This window comes from Triturus cristatus, chromosome 2_2, assembly GCF_964204655.1.
Source record: "Triturus cristatus chromosome 2_2, aTriCri1.1, whole genome shotgun sequence".
NCBI classification, from domain to species: Eukaryota; Metazoa; Chordata; class Amphibia; order Caudata; family Salamandridae; genus Triturus; species Triturus cristatus.
In genome coordinates this window covers 317,588,038-317,608,929 of record NC_140582.1, presented here as the reverse complement: position 1 = coordinate 317,608,929, position 20,892 = coordinate 317,588,038, and positions in this window count along the sequence as shown.

Sequence of the window (20,892 nt, the reverse complement as noted above, 5' to 3'; positions counted from 1 at the left end):
CTAGTTTTCAGAAATGTATAGGTTTGCTAGGTTTCCCTAGGTGCCGGCAGGGCTAGGGTACAAAATCTACAGCTAGTCACTTTGCCAAAAAAAGGGTCATTTTTCACTCCAAAACCACGTTGCGTTTTGCGCCGTTTCCTGTCGCGGGCACTAGGCCGACCCGCACAAGTGAGGTACCATTTTTCTCGTAGGACTTTGGGGAACGCGGGGTGGGTGGAAATTTGTGGATCCACGCAGATTCCAGAACTTTCCATCACAGAAATGTGGGGAAAATGTGGGTTTTTTTTCAATTGTTTACGTTTGCAAGGGATTCTGGGTAACAGACCATGGTGGGAGGCAGTCAAGTCACCCCATCCTGGATTCCCCTGGGTGTCTAGTTTTCAAAAATGTATAGGTTTGCTAGGTTTCCCTAGGTGCCGGCAGGGCTAGGGTTCAAAAACTACAGCTAGACTCTTTGCAAAAAAAGTGTAAATTTTCAGTGTGAAAATGTGGTGTGTTCACCTTAGGTTTTGAGCCACTTCCTGTCGTGGGCACTATGCCTACCCACACAAGTGAGGTACCATTTTTCTCGGGAGACTTAGGGTAGTTCAAATTTGTAAAGCAACTGTTATTACCTGTTGATTTTTGATGCATTTCTCCCTTCCAAATGAAAGACATTGTGTAAAAAAAAAGTCATTTTGAAAAATGACCAATAATTGTCATGCAAATATGAGTATTCCCAATTTCGAAAATGTGCAAATATGCACTGTTTCTGAACTCTGTAATTTGTTCCCATTTCAGAAATACATAGGTGACTTTCATACCGATTTTTCCAAGTATACATTTTCCCACAATAATTGCTATATACCCGGACCAAAAAAAAAAAACATTACAAAATGCTGCTCATTTTTCTACTCTGGGTTCGTTGGGCTCTTGATGAACCTACAAGTCCTATATGTCCCCACAACCAGGAAGGTCTACCGGATGTAACGGTACATTGCTTTCAAAGAGATGTCATAATTCGAAGAAGTTACAGGTAAAAACGTTGACTCAAGAGGCTGCTTTTTTCAACAAATTTTTAATTTCTCCTATATTTGCCTGTAAATTTCTATAAAGAAACCTTGATGGATCTACGCAAATGACCCCTTGCTGAATTCAGAATTTTGTCTACTTTTCAAAAATGTATAGCTTTCCAGGATCCATTATTGTTTTGTTACCCTTTTCTACCGTTAACTGGAAGGAGGTTGAAAGCACAAAAAATAGCAAAAATAGGGTATGTCCCAGAAAAATGCCAAAACTGTGTAAAAAATGTTGGTTTTCTAACAAAAGTCTGTCATTCCCTAAAAGCTGGAGAAATTGTGATTTCAGCCCCACAAACCCTTTTTTGATACCATTTGCAGAGAAAAACCCAGAAGCTTTCATTTGCAGCCCGTTTTTCACATTTTTCACAAAAAAAAAAAAAAATTGCTGTATTTTGACTAATTTCTGTGACCCCTCTAGGAGAATCCACAAACCCTGGGTACCTTTAGAATCCCCAAGATGTTGGAAGAAAAGGACGCAAATTTGGCGTGGATACCTAATGTGGTCAAAAAGTTACAGGGGCCTAAGCGCGCACTACCTCAAATAGCCCAAAAAGGGCTTAGCACAGGAGGGGAAAAGGCCTAGCAGCGAAGGGGTTAAATCTGCTTTTCATTTATTTATTTTTATTTTTTTTACCGTACGCTTACCGTAAGCTTACCGTACGCGTACCCCGTGATTTTTTTTAAAATCAATAAATGTTTTTTTTGTACTTTTCTGTCCTTCTTTGACCCCCTTACAATTGTTAGGGGGTCTGTAACTCTCCTCATTGCCCCCTTTCCTTGTTTTCACTCTTTTCTTTCAGAGTGAAATACACAAAATGGCGGCCGCCGCTTCCTGGTTTCGGCCGATTCGAATGTTTACTAAGATCTAAGAGCCAATCAGAATCGCGCTCGCGCACGCCACCGTACGCTTACCGTAAGCGTACGGTAAGCGTACCGTAAGCTGGCTCAGATATATATATTGATTTAAAGGCTATTTTCTCAGAATCTACTGAACAGATTTACACCAAACCTACAAAAGGCACTTCCTTGACCTAGGGACTACCTCTCTGCCAAATTTTGAGTAATTCTGTTCAGCCGTTCGGGCTGTAGCTCGTTCTAAAGGTCCTATGGAAAAATGCATGGGAAAAACGCGTTTTGGGACCCCCCTTTTATCTCAGCCCCCGCTTGACGGATCCCCCCGAGACTTTCAGGGTAGGAGCGGAGCGTAGCGCCCCACCTATTTTGAGAAATTCGCGAGGATTCGTCGACCGGCGCCAAAGTTATTCAAAATAGAATGTTGAGGTTTTCCTATGAAAACGTGGTCCTAACTATAACTACCTACTGGCGACCGCCAGTAGGTAATATATATATATATATATATATATATATATTACCTACTGGCGGTCGCCAGTAGGTAGTTATAGTTAGGACCCCTTTTCCATAGGAAAACCTCAACATTCTATTTTGAATAACTTTGGCGCCGGTCGATGAATCCTCGCGAATTTCTCAAAATAGGTGGGGCGCTACGCTCCGCTCCTACCCTGAAAGTCTCGGGGGGATCCGTCAAGCGGGGGCTGAGATAAAAGGGGGGTCCCAAAACGCGTTTTTCCCATGCATTTTTCCATAGGACCTTTAGAACGAGCTACAGCCCGAACGGCTGAACAGAATTACTAGAAATTTGGCAGAGAGGTAGTCCCTAGGTCAAGGAAGTGCCTTTTGTAGGTTTGGTGTAAATCTGTTCAGTAGATTCTGAGAAAATAGCCTTTAAATCAATATATATATCTGAGCCCGCTTACGGTACGCTTACCGTACGCTTACCGTAAGCGTACGGTGGCGTGCGCGAGCGCGATTCTGATTGGCTCTTAGATCTTAGTAAACATTCGAATCGGCCGAAACCAGGAAGCGGCGGCCGCCATTTTGTGTATTTCACTCTGAAAAAAAAGAGTGAAAACAAGATAAGGGGGCAATGAGGAGAGTTACAGACCCCCTAACATTTGTAAGGGGGTCAAAGAAGGACAGAAAAGTACAAAAAAAACATTTATTGATTTTTAAAAAAATCACGGGGTACGCGTACGGTAAGCTTACGGTAAGCGTACGGTAAAAAAAATAAAAAAAAAAAAATGAAAAGCAGATTTAAGAGTTTAGATATTAGGGAGCTCTAAAAAGAGCTGTTGTGTTTATGAAGTCATTTTTTTAGTGGTACCTACAAGTAAGTACCGATGCAGTGTCTAAGGTTCAAAAGGAAGACTCTGTTCCCTTCATCATTGAAGTGCACACCATTCACTGAAAAAACCATAGGTTTCACACACGTTATAGTTAGGAATTAGCATTTAAAAAACCTTGCAAATTCACTGAAAAAACCATAGGTTTCACACATGTTATAGTTAGCGGAAATTTTACTGATAAAAAACCAGTGAAATTCCCCCGTTATAGTTAATGCAGGCAACTATAACTCACGCGACCGCAATCTTCTGCTGATGACATAAGTGTCTTTATGAAAAAAAAATATTTGTAATATATGTATAGCTAAAAATGTATGGAAGAAGACATGGGCAAATAAGTGTCTGAATACAGTATTAGCATCAGCAGAGGATTGCGGTCGCGTGAGTTATAGTTGCCTGCATTAACTATAACGGGGGAATTTCACTGGTTTTTTATCAGTAAAATTTCCGCTAACTATAACATGTGTGAAACCTATGGTTTTTTCAGTGAATATATATATATATATATATATATATATATATATATATATATATATATATATTCACTGAAAAAACCATAGGTTTCACACATGTTATAGTTAGCTGGACATTTCACTCGTAAAAAACCATTGAAATTCCCCCATTATAGTTAGTGCAGGCAACTATAACTCACGCGACCGCAATCCTCTGCTGATGCTAATACTGTATTTAGACACTTATTTGCCCATGTCTTCTTCCATTAATATTTTTTTTTCATAAAGACACATATGTCATCAGCAGAGGATTGCGGTCGCGTGAGTTATAGTTGCCTGCACTAACTATAATGGGGGAATTTCAATGGTTTTTTACAAGTGAAATGTCCAGCTAACTATAACATGTGTGAAACCTATGGTTTTTTCAGTGAATATATATATATATATATATATATATATATATATATATATATATATATATATTCACTGAAAAAATATATATATATATATATATATATATATATATATATATATATATATATATATATATATATATATATATATATATATATATTCACTGAAAAAACCATAGGTTTCACACATGTTATAGTTAGCGGAAATTTTACTGATAAAAAACCAGTGAAATTCCCCCGTTATAGTTAATGCAGGCAACTATAACTCACGCGACCGCAATCCTCTGCTGATGCTAATACTGTATTCAGACACTTATTTGCCCATGTCTTCTTCCATACATTTTTAGCTATACATATATTACAAATATTTTTTTTTCATAAAGACACTTATGTCATCAGCAGAAGATTGCGGTCGCGTGAGTTATAGTTGCCTGCATTAACTATAACGGGGGAATTTCACTGGTTTTTTATCAGTAAAATTTCCGCTAACTATAACATGTGTGAAACCTATGGTTTTTTCAGTGAATATATATATATATATATATATATATATATATATATATGCCAAACACCACGTCTCTAGAAAGAACGTGCAGCGCACTCGGGCTCAATCCAAACAAATTGACTTTATTCGTTCTTCTCCGTGAAGACTAACACACGCGTTCCGGGACCCTGCCCTTCGTCAGTGTTAGTTTTTCAAGTTCAAAGCTTACGTTTAAATAACAAATACAATCATTGGTCGATTGGACTAGCGAGTGACATCGACATAGGACTTAACAGTTGAAACAACTCAAGAGAATAAGCTCTACCTTAACGTATATCAATGGATCAAAGAGATCTCTCTGATTAAACAGCTAAATTCGCCACCATACAGAATAACTCTACGAGGAGTTATTCCCTCTGCTCCCCTTTTTTCTCTTATCTTTTAAGAAGAGTAAATGTATGTTTTACCCTTTAAGATTGACTGTGTATGAATGCATTGTATGCCTGATTATATGATTGTTATTTAATTGTACATATACTCTTTTCAATCCCTGATGGGGGCCCATTTTTGATTATTTTGTGTATTTTTCACTATCAACCATCATACTTTTTGTATTGTTTATCTCCTATCTATGAGTTATTTGTAGACTCACTTATCGAACTCTTGTATTATATAAAAAAAATAAAAATATTATAATATCATCATCAATTCTCTTTTGCCATTCATGTGTTTGTGTTCCTCTCTTTATGGTGGCGAATTTAGCTGTTTAATCAGAGAGATCTCTTTGATCCATTGATATACGTTAAGGTAGAGCTTATTCTCTTGAGTTGTTGATGTGCTTATTTTCCCCTTCGCTCTCCTTATTATCCAAATTGGGGTACCCCTGTTTCTAGTGGACATTTCTTTCCAGCCTTGTTTGCTGGGGGGTTTCGCGTTCTGATTTGATTTATTTCTCCTTATATCTACCATTGCACACTCGTTCCTCCTGGTACATCTACCCTCTCCACCCCTTCCTTAGACTGTATCTATAGAAACGCATTATTTATATTTTTGTTTCATCTATCGGATATTGTTTTGAACATCACTTTGTATTGTGGGTCTCCTTGTTCACCCTATACTATATATCCATCTTAAATTTACTATTCATGGACAGCATTAAAACATTCGGTTTCTCGGATGAGGATTATGCACGCCTTATAGGCCCTAACACCGAGTCAGATAGACCCTTCTCCTTGTCCAAAGGCCCCGATGAGGAATGGATGAAATTATATAATCTGAAGAAAAAAACAAAACGCACGGAGGCACATGCTAATTTCATCCTAGAATACCTCAAAGCGGGGACTATTCCGATCGGTCTTAGAGTTAGAAACATCCCTGGGCTTTTTGTGGAAATTAGACAATTCCTTGAAAAGTGGGCCCTGATTTCCAACAGGTGCTCACGGGATTGGATGATCCTTATTGTGGAAACAGCCAGGGAAGTTATTCGGTTGCTAAACGTGGAAATACTAGAACTGGAAGATAAACTCAAACTGTCCAGTGGCCTCGAAGAAGGCAAAAAGAAATTAGAAGAAATCACTCTGGAACTGGAATCATTTAGTGAATATCTTCTTAAAAGAAAAACCGACAAGCTCAGGAAGGACATTAGATTGTTCTCCCAGGAACGGACATACCCATATCTATCAGAGAACTTTTATACTCAATCAGGTGGGTATACTGCTGGTCAACAACACAGCTATAAACGAGTTGTCACTTTCTCTGACACCACCGATTCGGACAGTGAGGGATCTCCACACTATAACCCACGATCCGACACAGAGAACTATCGGGGACAGAATCGTTTTTTAGGCAATCGAAGGGGTGGTTTTCGCCCCAGATATCAAAACCGATATCCAAACCAATATCGAGGCCAATACCAAAACCCCCACTCGAGAGGCAACTTCCAGGAACCTCAAACAGCCCAGAGGTTCCAGGAACCAGCACAACCACAGAGGTATATCCGTACTCGCCACAACCAGTACTGGAGAACGTAACCAAAATCCCAGTCTTCAACCTGTCGGCCCAAACCATGGATAACTCCACCGAAACCCTCCTCACGAAGGGCCTTTCCTTTGTCCCCGCTATGAACCTTAACAAATTCGAACTTATGAAGGACCTACACGCATTTTTTCGTAAAATACGACTTAAAATTTTCTTTCTAAATTCTATTGACTCTGTACCCAATGACAATTTATCAGGTCTCAAACCACCATCTAATTTTACACCCAACGTTGAACAAGTAGGCAAAGAAGTGAAATGCTTTGAAAAGGCGGTCCTCAATAAAGTCTACAAAGCTCTCAAATTTGTACCATATGCCTCTGACAACATACCCAAAGAAGAAAAACTGGCCCTTACCAAATTGAAACAGAATCCTGAAGTTACCATCAAACCCTGTGATAAGGGAGGGGGGATTGTCATTTTTAACACCAATGACTATAAATTAAAGATGAACAACTTATTGAACTCCCCCCAACACTATACCAAGATTCTGAATAACCCCGAACCCAAATTGAAAATGAGAATTCTTCAATTGGTAGAAACTGCTATTGTACGGGGAGAAATATGCCACCAAGAAGCAGAATTTCTCACCCCAACATTCACTAGGTTCCCCATTATCTATGGGGTTCCTAAGACACCTAAAAATCAAATTGATCCTCCCCTTAGACCAATTGTTTCCACGATTGGGTCAGCGACAGAACCACTGTCGAAATACATTGACAAATTTCTCCAACCTATAGTGACCAATTTGGAATCTTATGTCAAAGACACTGGGCATTTTATATCTAAGATTGAGAGACTCCACTTTAACCACCAAAGAGAATTCCTAGTATCAATGGATATCGAATCCTTATATTCTAATATCCCTCAGAAAGATGCCCTTACTGTCATCAGAGACATTTTGGAAACTCAGACGACATTACACAACAGCAATTTTCTCATTGACTGCCTTAGAACAGTGCTAGAGGAAAACTATTTTGAATTTGATGGAGACATCTATCATCAAATTAAAGGAGTCAGCATGGGGGCCGCATGTGCCCCAAGTGTAGCCTGTCTATACATGGGGCACTTTGAAAAAAAGAACATCTACAATGAAGTGGCCCCATACTATGAGAATATTCGATACTGGGCACGTTTTATCGACGACATCTTTTTCGTATGGCAGGGCGAAAGAGATGTCTTAGATCAATTCTTAACCTGGATCAATCTAGCAGATCCCAACTTGAAATTCACTGCCCAAATTAGCAACATCAGTTTGGAATTCCTGGACGTGGAAGTCAAACATGAAAATGCCCAACTCAATGTCACACTTTTCACCAAACCCACATCTAGGAACACCCTCCTTCACTTCGACAGTTTCCACCCGTCCAGCCAAAAGAACAGCATTCCATTTGGTCAGTTTCTACGGTTGCGCAGAAATTGTACTTCTGTTCAAGACTATCTTCACCATTCAGAAACCATGAAACTTAAATTTATCCAAAGAGGATACCCCAAGAAAGTAGTACGCGATGCCTTCAAACGAGCACGCTACTACAACCGAGACACTCTGTTTACTCCTAAAGAGAAAAAACAAACAGAACAACTGATCTGTATCACCAAACATTCGGTATTCAACAACAAAATCCGACACATTGTAAATTCCCAATGGCATCTACTCAATCTCGATGCCAACTTACCCAGGATTCCCAAACCTCTATTTGCCTTTAGACGCAATAAAAATTTGAGGAATCTATTGGTTAAGGCCAAATACAACAGTCCTAAGCCATCACTTATACAGCGATCCATCACGGGCAACCAACCGGTCCGTGGCCACCACAAATGTGGAACATGCCATGCATGTGCGAACACCATGGTTGGCGATAGGATCAACTTCCGCCACCGCTCAGTTGAATTGGGAGAAATGACCAACTGCCGAACCACCAATTGTATCTACGTTATCCTGTGCCCGTGTGAATTACCCTATGTTGGGGAAACGGGTAGGGAATGCAGGATACGTATTGGTGAGCACAAATCAAACATCAGACGGAACAATCTCTCAGCCCCACTCGTTTCCCATTGGAAAGAGGCCAGCCACAATGAAAGCGATTTACGCTATGCAATCCTGGAAAAAATACAGTGCCATAAGGGCGCCAATATCACCAATATCCGTAAGAAACGGGAGGTTTTTTGGATTTTTCTTCTAGACTCCCAGAAAAACGGCCTGAACGAATCCATTCCATGGGAAAACGCAATTTTATAATCCCATCTATTTGTTTCTTTCCAGCGTGGCAATTCTGTGCTGTTTTTTAATTCCATCTCGCTGTTCCTCCCCTGTGATGTCATTGTGTACTAATGTTGGCTTTACGCAATATGGTTCATACATTATGCGCTTTCCCAGACTATTGCTCCATCATAGTTCGATTATTGCGTCTTTGCCTATGCATAAACAGACTGATCGGAACTTCGCTGAAGAATCAACCCCCATGTGTTTACCTCCGTAAGTGACGTTATAACTCGCCATTGTCTAGTTATTCTATACATCTTCTTCTTTGACTTTTGCATTCCTGACGATTGAGTCATAAGCTTTTACTCATTTCGACATGGTAAATGCTTTCCTCCGATTGGTCCTTTGACTTTTGTATTCCTGACGATTGAGTTATAAGCTTTCACTCATTTCGGCATGGTTTATGCTTTTCTCCGATTGGCCCTTGCTCGGTTAGACCCTGCTGTCCTGTGATTGGCCGACGGGTATATTTAAAATGTTCACGTTGCGCTCTGCGTTTCCCGCGGTTCCCGGCTACGGCAATTTTTCCTCTTGAACCTCGGACCGTGTGCCCCTCGTCGGCTCTGGACATCATGAAGCGTACATCCAGGTACATAATCATTAGCGCAGACGTTTTCTTTATCATTTTGGGCTGTTTTTTAACATCGCATTCTGCTATACAGTCCATCATCTCCCCCGTGTTTATCGTGTAACAGTCTGTTCTGTTAGCGAGGTCCTTTTCCATTATGTTTCTTTTATATCTTTTTCTTGTTATTTTCTGTGACAGCTTCATCGTTCTTGTTTACTAATATCATCCGCCATTGAGTGGCCATTTCCCGGATTTTCCATTGTATCAATTCCACCGTGATCCAAACACGATCATCATTGCCTGCCATACATCCTCTCCCAAGGTACTACGAAACTGCTTAATTAATCTATTTAACGTTTTGGCAACCCATTTTCTCTGTTTAGTTAACCCTTATCGGTAACTCTTCTGTTTTTCTTGATTTTAATTAATCAAGTAATCATTCCCTGTTTATGCATTCTCCTCAGCTATCTCCGGACTTCACGGAGCCGACCTCTCAACACGAGGGGACATTCCCCTCAGGATTCAAGAGTTTTTATTATTGAGCTCACAGACGCCTTTCAATTATGTTTATATTTACCTCTAGGTAAGACTCATTGGTCTCATTATTATCATTTTCAAATCATCAGTACTTAACGAATTTTCCAGTCCATTATCTCTTCCCAGTTAGTTACACTTTATCTAGTTCACGCTTTTTATTTACAACTGTGAATTGATTCTTTGCACTTGTTCTATTTGAGCTGGCATCATTGTTAGCACTATTTAGTTTGCATTCTTAACCTTGCAGGTATTTATTTAGCCAATTACTGCTTTCAACTTTCCTTGTGGAATCTCTATGAACTCCGAAGATTTATCCTATGACTTACTCGGCCGCCTAAATTGAAAGGCAAGCATAATCTCTCATTTGTCCTATTACTCTGGCTTCAAGATCGGACTTCCAGCAAGTTCCACAATGACTTATTTGGTCCCACTTTTGAATTGTTTTTACTATTTAGGATACCCATCTCAAGTGGAACTATCCCTCGCATCTGTTGCTACTTATTCCAACCATCTTGGAGGTTTCGTTCTACCTCGAGTTGGGTGAGACTCCACAATACACTTTAAACATTTTTATTAAATCATTATATTCCTCTTTAGTAGTGATTGTTACCCTAATGTATGTTTTCTGATATTGTTTGTGTTTAGTTTCTTAGATCTGTCTTTGGTTCACTCATGGGTGATCCATCCCATGTGAGATGACCAACGTGGTGCAATTTCTACTCTAGATTTAAATTGTCTATTGAATCCTGGTCGAAATGCTTAGTATCCATATATTCTATATCGTACCAAATGTTAGTGCCTGTATGCCACCTAAATTGTGGTCTATCGGTGACCTGTGAATTAATTTGCTTCATTACATAATATGATTGACCTTAACATTGCCCTACTATTAAGTAGAAACTTAGAGTTCTGACTATGTATAGTAATCTATCCTGATATTGATATATCTCCCTCTTTTCATTCCTTTTTCTTAATTTTTTTATTTGTTACGTATTTGCAGGCCCCCTGAAATTAAAGAAAACGCCCTGAAGAAGGTGGCACCCTATTAAGTGGGTGATTGCACCGAAACGCGCGTCGGCGTGTCCTGCTGCTTTTGATTTGGCGCATCCCCCCTAAATTAGCCAGCGGTGTCTAACCCTAGACACCCTTACACTACGAGGAGTTATTCCCTCTGCTCACCTTTTTTCTCTTATCTTTTAAGAAGAGTAAATGTATGTTTTACCCTTTAAGATTGACTGTGTATGAATGCATTGTATGCCTGATTATATGATTGTTATTTAATTGTACATATACTCTTTTCAATCCCTGATGGGGGCCCATTTTTGATTATTTTGTGTATTTTTCACTATCAACCATCATACTTTTTGTATTGTTTATCTCCTATCTATGAGTTATTTGTAGACTCACTTATCGAACTCTTGTATTATATAAAAAAAATAAAAATATTATAATATCATCCTCAATTCTCTTTTGCCATTCATGTGTTTGTGTTCCTCTCTTTATGGTGGCGAATTTAGCTGTTTAATCAGAGAGATCTCTTTGATCCATTGATATACGTTAAGGTAGAGCTTATTCTCTTGAGTTGTTGATGTGCTTATTTTCCCCTTCGCTCTCCTTATTATCCAAATTGGGGTACCCCTGTTTCTAGTGGACTTAACAGTTGGTTAACCACAATTCATCGTAACCACAGCGGCCATACTTGAATGACCGCGCAAACATGTAAATCATGTATTGTACCTCGTGACACGTCATTGGATCACAATTTACATCAAAGTGTGCATAATGTCATGCTAATAATAATCTACATAATTAATTAAACATATGCAATTCATGTTCTAAGATATCAAAAAAGGTAATCCAGTGACCAACCAATGACATGACCACTAAGTCTGAGGCTGAAGGCATCTTACTCTCAAAGGCTTAGAATGTACAATTGCGCCCTCCAATGGGCGTAGCCACAGCTCAAATGCTCGCGGTACAAATTAAATTAATTAACTACCGGTCCTGTCGATGGTGCTGTAACAAACTCATTTTTGAGAAAAGAGAAGGACGAAAAGGAGAAAGGGGGCATTCACTCACACTTATATACAGTATGTGCAGAAATGCATCGGTCATTCTAAGAACGCAAAATTGAGCCCTCAAATTGGCATACTCAATAAACACAATTGATAAATAAACAGGTGACAGGAGGAGAACACTCAGTTTACAGGCATTTCTCAATGATATGATAATGCCATACAAGAGTGCGGAAACTGAAAATTATGCAAGGAAAACTCAGCCAATGAAGGACCATAATTCTTCCTCCATGTTAAGGCCCCCGGGGGTGCGAGTTTGTAATTCAATGATGAAACGCGCCTCTAACTGGCGTAGCTCTCTTACTCTGTCTCCTCCTCTTTCAGTAATGGGGACCTGGTCCAAACAAAAGTAGCTAAGTTTATCACTACGGGATTCATGTTTGTCTGCAAAGTGCCTGGCAACAGGGTAAGTTGTGTCATGGTTCGTGATTGCCCGTGTGTGCTCCAAAACACGTTTCTTGGCAGGGTGGATCGTACTCCCAATGTATTGGAGACCACACGGGCAAACCAGGCAATAAACAACAAAACTGGTATTGCAGTTCAGAAATTTGTTGATAATGCGTGTTCCTGTTCTGCCTGGAACACTGTATTCTTTCACTTTTTTGCTGTTTTTACAGGCCTTGCAAGAGGCACATGGGTAGAAACCTAACGGAGTGTTTTTGGGGACCTTATCAGAGAAGTGGCTGCGTACCAACAAGTCTTTTAATGACTTGCTTTTACGATAAGTCACCTCAGGCTTACAAGATGTATCTTGACCAATGATGTTATCGGTCTGTAGTATACTCCAATTCTTTTCTACTAGCTTTCTTATAACTCCAGCCTTGGTTGAGTAGCCCAAAATAAGACGGGGACCACCCGGATCATCTTTTGCTTTGTTCAATTCGGGTTGTTCCATGCCAAGGAGGGAGTGTCTCTCGATAGACTGTACCTTAAGGGCTGTTTCGCTCAGGAGGTGGTCGGTGTAACCTCTTTGTCTAAACCTTCTGAGCGATTCACTTGCTGCCTGGGTGTAATCTATGGGGAGTGTGCAATTCCTTTTAAGACGCAACAACTCCCCATAAGGAATGCTGTTAATGAGAGACCGTGGATGTTGACTGGTAAAGTGTAAGACTGAATTCCCTGCGGTGGGTTTGCGGTAGAGTTTAGTGCAAATCAACCCATCTGCTACGTAAACTGAGAGGTCTAGGAAGGGTACTTCAGTCTTGCTCATCAAGCTGGTGAAATGAAGAATCAAAGAATTAGTGTTAAGGATGTTAATATATTCTGTAGCTTCATCAGGAGTACCCTTCCACACGATGAACAGGTCATCAATGTAGCGTGCCCATAGGGCAATTTTGTCAACCCATACCTCATTACCCTCCGCCCAGGCCACGTGCTTCTCCCACCAGCCCACGAACAAGTTCGCGTAGCTGGGGGCGAAGCACGTGCCCATCGCGGTACCTTGGGTCTGCAGGTACAGCTGCCCACCGAACAGAAAAATATTGTTGTGCAGACAGAATTCAGCAAATTCAAAAAGCATGGTGTTGTGCATCTGATATTTCAGGGGTCTTGCTTTAAGAAAATATTGGAGTGCCCCTAAACCGTCAGTGTGTGCTATGCAAGTATATAAACTGGTTATGTCCATAGTGATAAGCACAAAGTCCGGTTCCCACTGTATTTCCTGAATGCGTTTGATGAAATCCGTAGTATCCTGGATGTAAGAGCTTAAGTCCTTAACCAGAGGGAACAAGAAATGATCAACATAGATAGAGACTTTTTCAAGCAGACTCTCCTTACTGGAAACAATGGAACGTCCTGGAGGTCTCAGGGTGTCCTTGTGGATTTTCGGTAAATGATAAAAAGTCGGTAGAACCGGATTGTCCACTTTGAGGAACTGAAATTCATCTTCCTCCAGGATGCCACTGTTCCTCCATTTCTCCAGCAGATTGTAGAGTGCTAACACACTGGTGTTGTATCTCTCCCTTTGGATTTTTAAATAGCTTGAAGAATCACCCAAAAGGCGTAGGGCTTCGCCTCGGTAGAAATCCTTGGACATAACGACAACGTTGCCGCCCTTGTCGGATTGCTTAATAACAATACCAGTGTCTTCTCTAAGGGTCTTAACTGCTGTCCATTGGGCTTTCGACAAATTAAAAAGGCGTTTATTGGTATGTTCTTGTGGTTTGTCTTGCAAGCGTAGCCTGTTCAAATCCTTGATCATAGAGTCGTGAAAGCAGTCAATTGCATCAAAGGGCATTTTGGGGATAAACCTCGATTTCTTTTTGAATTTGCTTTTGCCACTGGTTTGTCCAATCCCAAGATGCGGGAGTCCCTCCGGCTCATTTGTTGTCACTTCCATTTGTAAATCATGCAAGGCTTGAAGTGCCTCCGAGTCATGTCCTGTAAGTTCGTCCGTTGATAGGCCTGCTGAAGTTGGAGAGGGCAGGGTTGGATGCAATTTAAAAGTTTTCTGCAATTTTAGTTTGCGTATGATACAGTATAGATCAATTCGTGTTTGTACATAGTCCCATTCTGAAGTTGGACAGAATGTGAGACCTTTCTCGAGAACTGAGATTTCATCCTGGGTCAGTGTTCTCGTGGAAAGATTAATTACTGTTTGCTTATTCATTTCCTGTTGGTCCCCCGCTTGCCTCTCGTTGTTCGGGGTGCTCCCCCCCCTCTTCCGTTTCTTGCCCCCTCTCCTGGTTTTCCGACGCTTCGGTCTGGGGGTTTCACTCGTTGCGGATACCTTCTCCATGATTCTTTCATAATTTCGTATTCCCTGGGAAAATCCGGTTCCCTACCGCCACTCGCACCTTGGTCCGACGGAGTGACTTCAATTTCTGCTTGTTCAATTTCAACCGCAGACTCGGATGTATCTCTTTGATCCACTACTCTGTTCCTAGAAGTTGCCGACTGTAGGGTTTTCCTTGGTGCATCATACTTCCTGGCAAACGTCAGAACTCTCCCCGATTCATAATCGTGTTGATCTCTCGCAAACTTACTTTGTTTGCGCCTTTTAATGTCATTTTCGTATGAAATCAATCTGCTTTTCATTTGACTTCTCAGATTTTCTACCTCCGAGTGTTCCCCCAGAGTGGAGATATGCTGCTCAATCTCGTTGATTTCATCCAGGAGTTTAGTTCTGTCGCTTTTGGCATATGTGATCAATATTTGTACCATTCCTTTGGAAGATGCCACCGTATGTTCTGCCCAGTCTTTTAGTAAATTAGGGTCCGGATTCTCATATGAGGGGATAGTGTAAATACGGAGTCCCCGAGGTATACGGCCCACATCCAGATACCTCTGTAGGGAGGTCGCCTCCCACCACTTCCTGATTTCTTTTTCATAGGTGCGTTCTATATATAAATATTATCTACTGGCGGTCACCAGTAGATAGTTATAGTTAGGACCGTGTTTCCATAGGAAATCTGAAAATTCTATTTTGAATAACTTTGGCGCCGGTTGACGAATCCTCGCGAAATTTTCAAAACTAATGGGGCGCTCCGCTCAGCTCCTACCCTGAAAGTCTCGGGGTGATTCGTCCAGTGGGGGCCGAGAAAAAAGGGGGGTCCCAAAACACGTTTTCCCCATGCATTTTCCCATAGGACCTTTAGTCGAAGGTACAGCCCGAACGGCTAAACAGAATTACTTGAAATTTGGCAGAGAGGTAGTCCTCAGGTCAGGCATGTGCCTTTTGCATGTATGGGGTCAATCTGTTCAGTATTTTCTGAGAAAATTGCAGTTAAAAGTACATCAATATCTATAGGCGCGCACCCTGCGCGCACGGTGCGCGCACCCTAACGTGCGCGAGCGTAATTCTGATTGGTGGTTACATGTCAGTCAACGTTCGAATCGGTTGAAATCAGGAAGTGTCGGCCGCCATTTTGTTTGTTGTGGGTGCGAGAGTGAAAAAGAGAGGTGGCAAACGTGGAAAGGGGGCAGGGTAGAGAATTCCTGACCCCCTAGCCTTTGTCAGGGGGTGCCTAAAGGACACCGAAGGGTGAAAAAACATTTTTATTTTTTTTTACAAAAAATCGCGAGGTGCGCGCACGGTGAAAAACCTTAAAAAAAAAAAAAAACATACATAACTTAGCATTTCAAAAACCGTACAAATTCACTTAAAAAACCATAGGTTTCACACACGTTATAGTTAGGAATTAGCATTTAAAAAACCTTGCAAATTCACTTAAAAAACCATAGGTTTCACACATGTTATAGTTAGGTGGACATTTCACTCGTAAAAAACCAATGATATTCCCCCATTATAGTTAGTTCAGATAACTATAACTCGTGCGACCGCCACTCTATCACAAGGATGATGTCATCAGTGATGTCATGACCATGTCATGAGTGATGTAATATGTGACGTCATGAGCAGTGGATTGCGGGCGCGCGAGTTATAGTTATCTGAACTAACTATAACGGGGGAATTTCATTGGTTTTTTACGAGTGAAATATCCACCTAACTATAACATGTGTGAAACCTATGGTTTTTTAAGTGAATATATATATATATATATAGCAATTTGCATTGAAGAATGGGTGGATATATAAATATAAATATATGGATGGAGGATTTAGTAGCAGTGTGATTGACTGTTTACTTGACTAATTTATAGTGTCTCACTAAATATATTGGATAGTGACAAAACTGTGTGAATATCTGTATCACTTTGTCAGTTGTTGTGTAAAACTGCTGCACCAGTTGGTTACTAGCTACGTGAAAGTCTATATTATTTATTGATTAGTTAACTGACTATTTGTATGGGAGAGTTAATGTGTGTGTGGTTCGGTAGGGGGTGTGTGACTGCCCAAAGATGTGTGAATAGTTGATTCAGTAGGTATCTGAAGTTAAACCTACATGTTATAACAGTTGTTTGGGTGAGTGAATATCTTTATGGGTGTGGCGATGAGTCAATATATGTCTCAATGGTACATGTCCAACAAACTACAAGCCAGTGTATGTGTCAGTTGTTGTATATAAATAAGTATACATAAGACTCAGTGATTGTATGAGTGACTCTATGGATAACTGTATAGTTGTAATAGTGTTTTTATAACACACTAAGGATGAGTTATTATCTATATGAATAGATGAAGTGGTGTTTTTATAAGTGTATAGCTAAGTAAAAGTAAGTATGATCCATTGTTTGCATAAGTGAGTAGGATGACTTCATAAGTGATTAGGATGTGTGCTGGTGTGTAATGTCGATATAGGTGTATAAGTATATTTGATAGTGTTCTATTGATCATTGACAGCATGTATGAGTGAATCTATAGGTAAGTGATTAGATGTGTGTATAGATCTAGGAATCACTGAGTGGGTGTTTAGAAACTTGTATTGGTGTGTCAATGGTTTTAAATCTGGCACTCTATTTTACAGTGAGTGATGAAAGGTTATACTAGTGTATGATGAGGTCACGTGGATGATGTCATCAGTGATGTCATTTGAGATGTCATCAGTGATGTCACTGACCATGTCATGAATGATGTAATATGTGACATCATCAGCAGTGGATTGCTGGCGCGCGAGATGTAGTTAGTACAACTAACTATATCTGAGGAATTTCAATGGTTTTGTTCGAGTGAAATGTCCAGTTAATTATAACACCCGTAAAACCTATTGTTTTTTCAGTGAATTTCTAAGGTTTTTTAAATGCTAATTCCTAACTATATCAGGCCTGAAACCTATGGTTTTTTCAGTGAATTACAAAGGTTTTTTAAATGCTAATTCCTAACTATATCAGGCCTGAAACCTATGGTTTTTTCAGTGAATTTCAAAGGTTTTTTCAATGCTAATTCCTAACTATATCAGGCCTGAAACCTATGGTTTTTTCAGTGAATTTCAAAGGTTTTGTAAATGACAATTTTTAATGTATTAATTGTTATACTGATTGTTTTTATACTGGTTTACTACATTGTTTAAACTGTTTATTTTTAGATATTTTATTTTTTTATTTACAATATACATTACAATACAAAATATACTTTCTCAGAATGAATTACTTTAGCTTATATACTTTGCAAATAGGCATTAGACTTTTAAGTATAGTAGTTACAGTTGTTGCAATGGGCAACACAATGCAAAATTTCCTAGCTAACGTGCAGGAAAGTTTCAATTCTATTAAGGAGGCGGAGGCAAGGATTAGGCTTAACTCTTTCCAATGTTATTACTCCAGCAGCTCTTTACAACAACATCATTCAATAACTGAACCACATTTCCCATGAACACCGGGGAAATGAAAGTAAAGATGTCCCAAAAACAACATCATCCAATCCCGTGTCAGGTTGCCTCATATCCTCCCCTGCGGGCGCTCTACCCTCCTCTTTCTTCCTGCGACTCAGCCATGGTAGTCCTCCATTTACTCCTGTTTACCAGAATCTGAACCTACGGAAGAAGAGACTAATTAAGCGTATGCAAGTTCCCTCTCAATACAACAGTACATAGCAAAGCATCGAAGCACAGTAGCGAAACAATAACGTTAACAGTTATCATAGACTGTAACCAAAGATTCCCATAAAGAGTTTACTTACTCTCGGAACGTAGACTTCTGGGGGGGTTAGATTGAATATCGGGTGGGCTAATCCTCGTCTCCACCTCTTTAATAGAATTGAAACTTTCCTGCACGTTAGCTAGGAAATTTTGCATTCTATGGCAGGAGCGGAGGCTTCTGATTAGGCTAGTTTAAAGCTTATCCACCACTAAAGAACCCAGGGACACCACAGGTTTAAAGTAGAACCGTTTGAAGGTGGAATCTGAGGACCAGTCCGCGGCATTTAAAATATCCTCCAGTCGTGCTCCCAGGGTAAACGCCTTTGACGCCATTGCGCCCCTGACAGAATGTGCTCCAAATCGGGAGATATCGATACCAGCCTCCTGCATAACCCAGCGCACCCATCGTGCAATAGTAGGGGACGACACCGCCCCGTGTAGTTTTGCAAGAGCAATAAACAGTTGTTTGACACCCTGAGGGCGAACATTAACCGTTGCCACCTCATAGGCTTTGAGAGCTTGCACCACAAACAGTTTGGGATCGTCAGGGAATGCAGGATAGGACACCGGGCGTGAATTGCACTTAGTTCGCCTAGAAATATAGAAGGTAACCCCTTCCGGAGTAAAAACCCGACCGGAGAGGTCTAGAGCTCTCACATCTGAAACCCTTCGACAAGAAATCAAGCACAGTAACATAACCAGCTTGGCTGACATCTGTTTGCGGGATAGATATTTGTTAGAGGGCCACGAGCGGAACAGGAACAAAACTTTGTTCACGTCCCATAATTCCGAGTAACGAGGCTCTGGGGGAGTTGACAACCTAATACCACGTAACAATTTGCAGACTAAAGGGTGCTCCCCCACCGGTCGATTATCCAATGGAACATGGCCTGCCGAGATTGCCGAGCAAAAGGTGTTAACTGACCGATAAGCCAATCCCTCTCTTGCGAGAGAGGCTAGGAAATTAAGGATGTGGACAACATCCGCCCCCACCGGATCCACCTGTTGTTGCATACACCAACCGCTCCATCGAGACCAGGCTGAACGGTATCTCTTATTGGTGCTGTCAGCCCAGGATTTTGCGAGCAACAGGGCAGCGTGTTGTGAAAGGCCTGGGACTTGCCAACGTTGCCTGTAAAACCGCCATGCCATCAGACGTAGACTGCTCGTGGTCAGAAGCTGGTGAGGATTCCCTTGGGGATCTCTGAGGAGAAACGGACCGAGGGGTAGAGGAATTGGAAAATCCCAAGAAAGTTCCATCAGAACCGGAAACCAGGCTGGAGACCTCCATATCGGGGAAATCAGTACTAGGTCCGCCCATTGTCTCCTCACCTGGGTGGGTACCCTCATGATCATTGCAAAGGGGGGAAACGCATAGCCCTGCTCCTTGCTCCAATCCTGAAGAAAGGCATCCACCGCCAAAGTCTGCGGATCCGGTCACCAACTGTAGTACCTTGGTAGCTGTGTGTCCAATCGAGACGCAAAGAGGGCCACCGAGAACGGGCCCCAGCGGGACTGGATCTCTCTGATGACCCCGGGATGGAGTTTCCAGAGGCTGGTGTCTCTCCAGTGGCGAGAGCACCAGTCCGCCACCTGGTTGGACGATCCCGGAAGATGTTCCGCCGACAGGGAAATCTGATTGGTCAGACAATACTCCCATAGTTCGCGGGCAAGATTGGACAACGCGGTTGATCGAGTCCCTCCGAGATGGTTGATGTAGCGCACCGCCGCCACATTCGAGGGGCGCCATGGGTGATCCGGTTCCCCCTCCCCATCAGTAGACTGAGGGGAGTCACCCGGATCCAGTGTAGACTCATCCTCAGGGACCGTAGAGGGACCAGCCGGACTTTTAGCCGGAATACTAGGAGCTACAGGGGCCTTGGTTTCTAGGAAAGCCTTCTTAAGGCGTGAGAAAGCTTCTGAATCTACTCCCCCCGCCCCAGAACGCTTCTGTTTGGGCAGAATGACACTAGCGGCAGGTTGGCCTGGAGGTAAGGGGGCTGAGGACCCCATGAGACCTTCCCTTTGTGCGAGGGGTTGATATTGAGTTTGTAACATGTCTATCCGCTTCTCCAGAGGCGCAACCACCTGCGAAACCGCTTTAAAAATAGAGGAATCCATAACCTGGCAGAAGTGGTCATCCACAGGTAGGTACATTACTTCCTCTTCCTCCTCATAGTATTCATCATACTCCATCGTGAGAGTATGATCCAGGTCTAACGCAAGTCAGGGGAAAAATAAGGGCAGTACCCCTAAGCACTCAACCCCCACTGGGTGGGAATACAATAAAAGTAGGATCAATCACCCTCTCAATTCTGAGGGAAAGGAA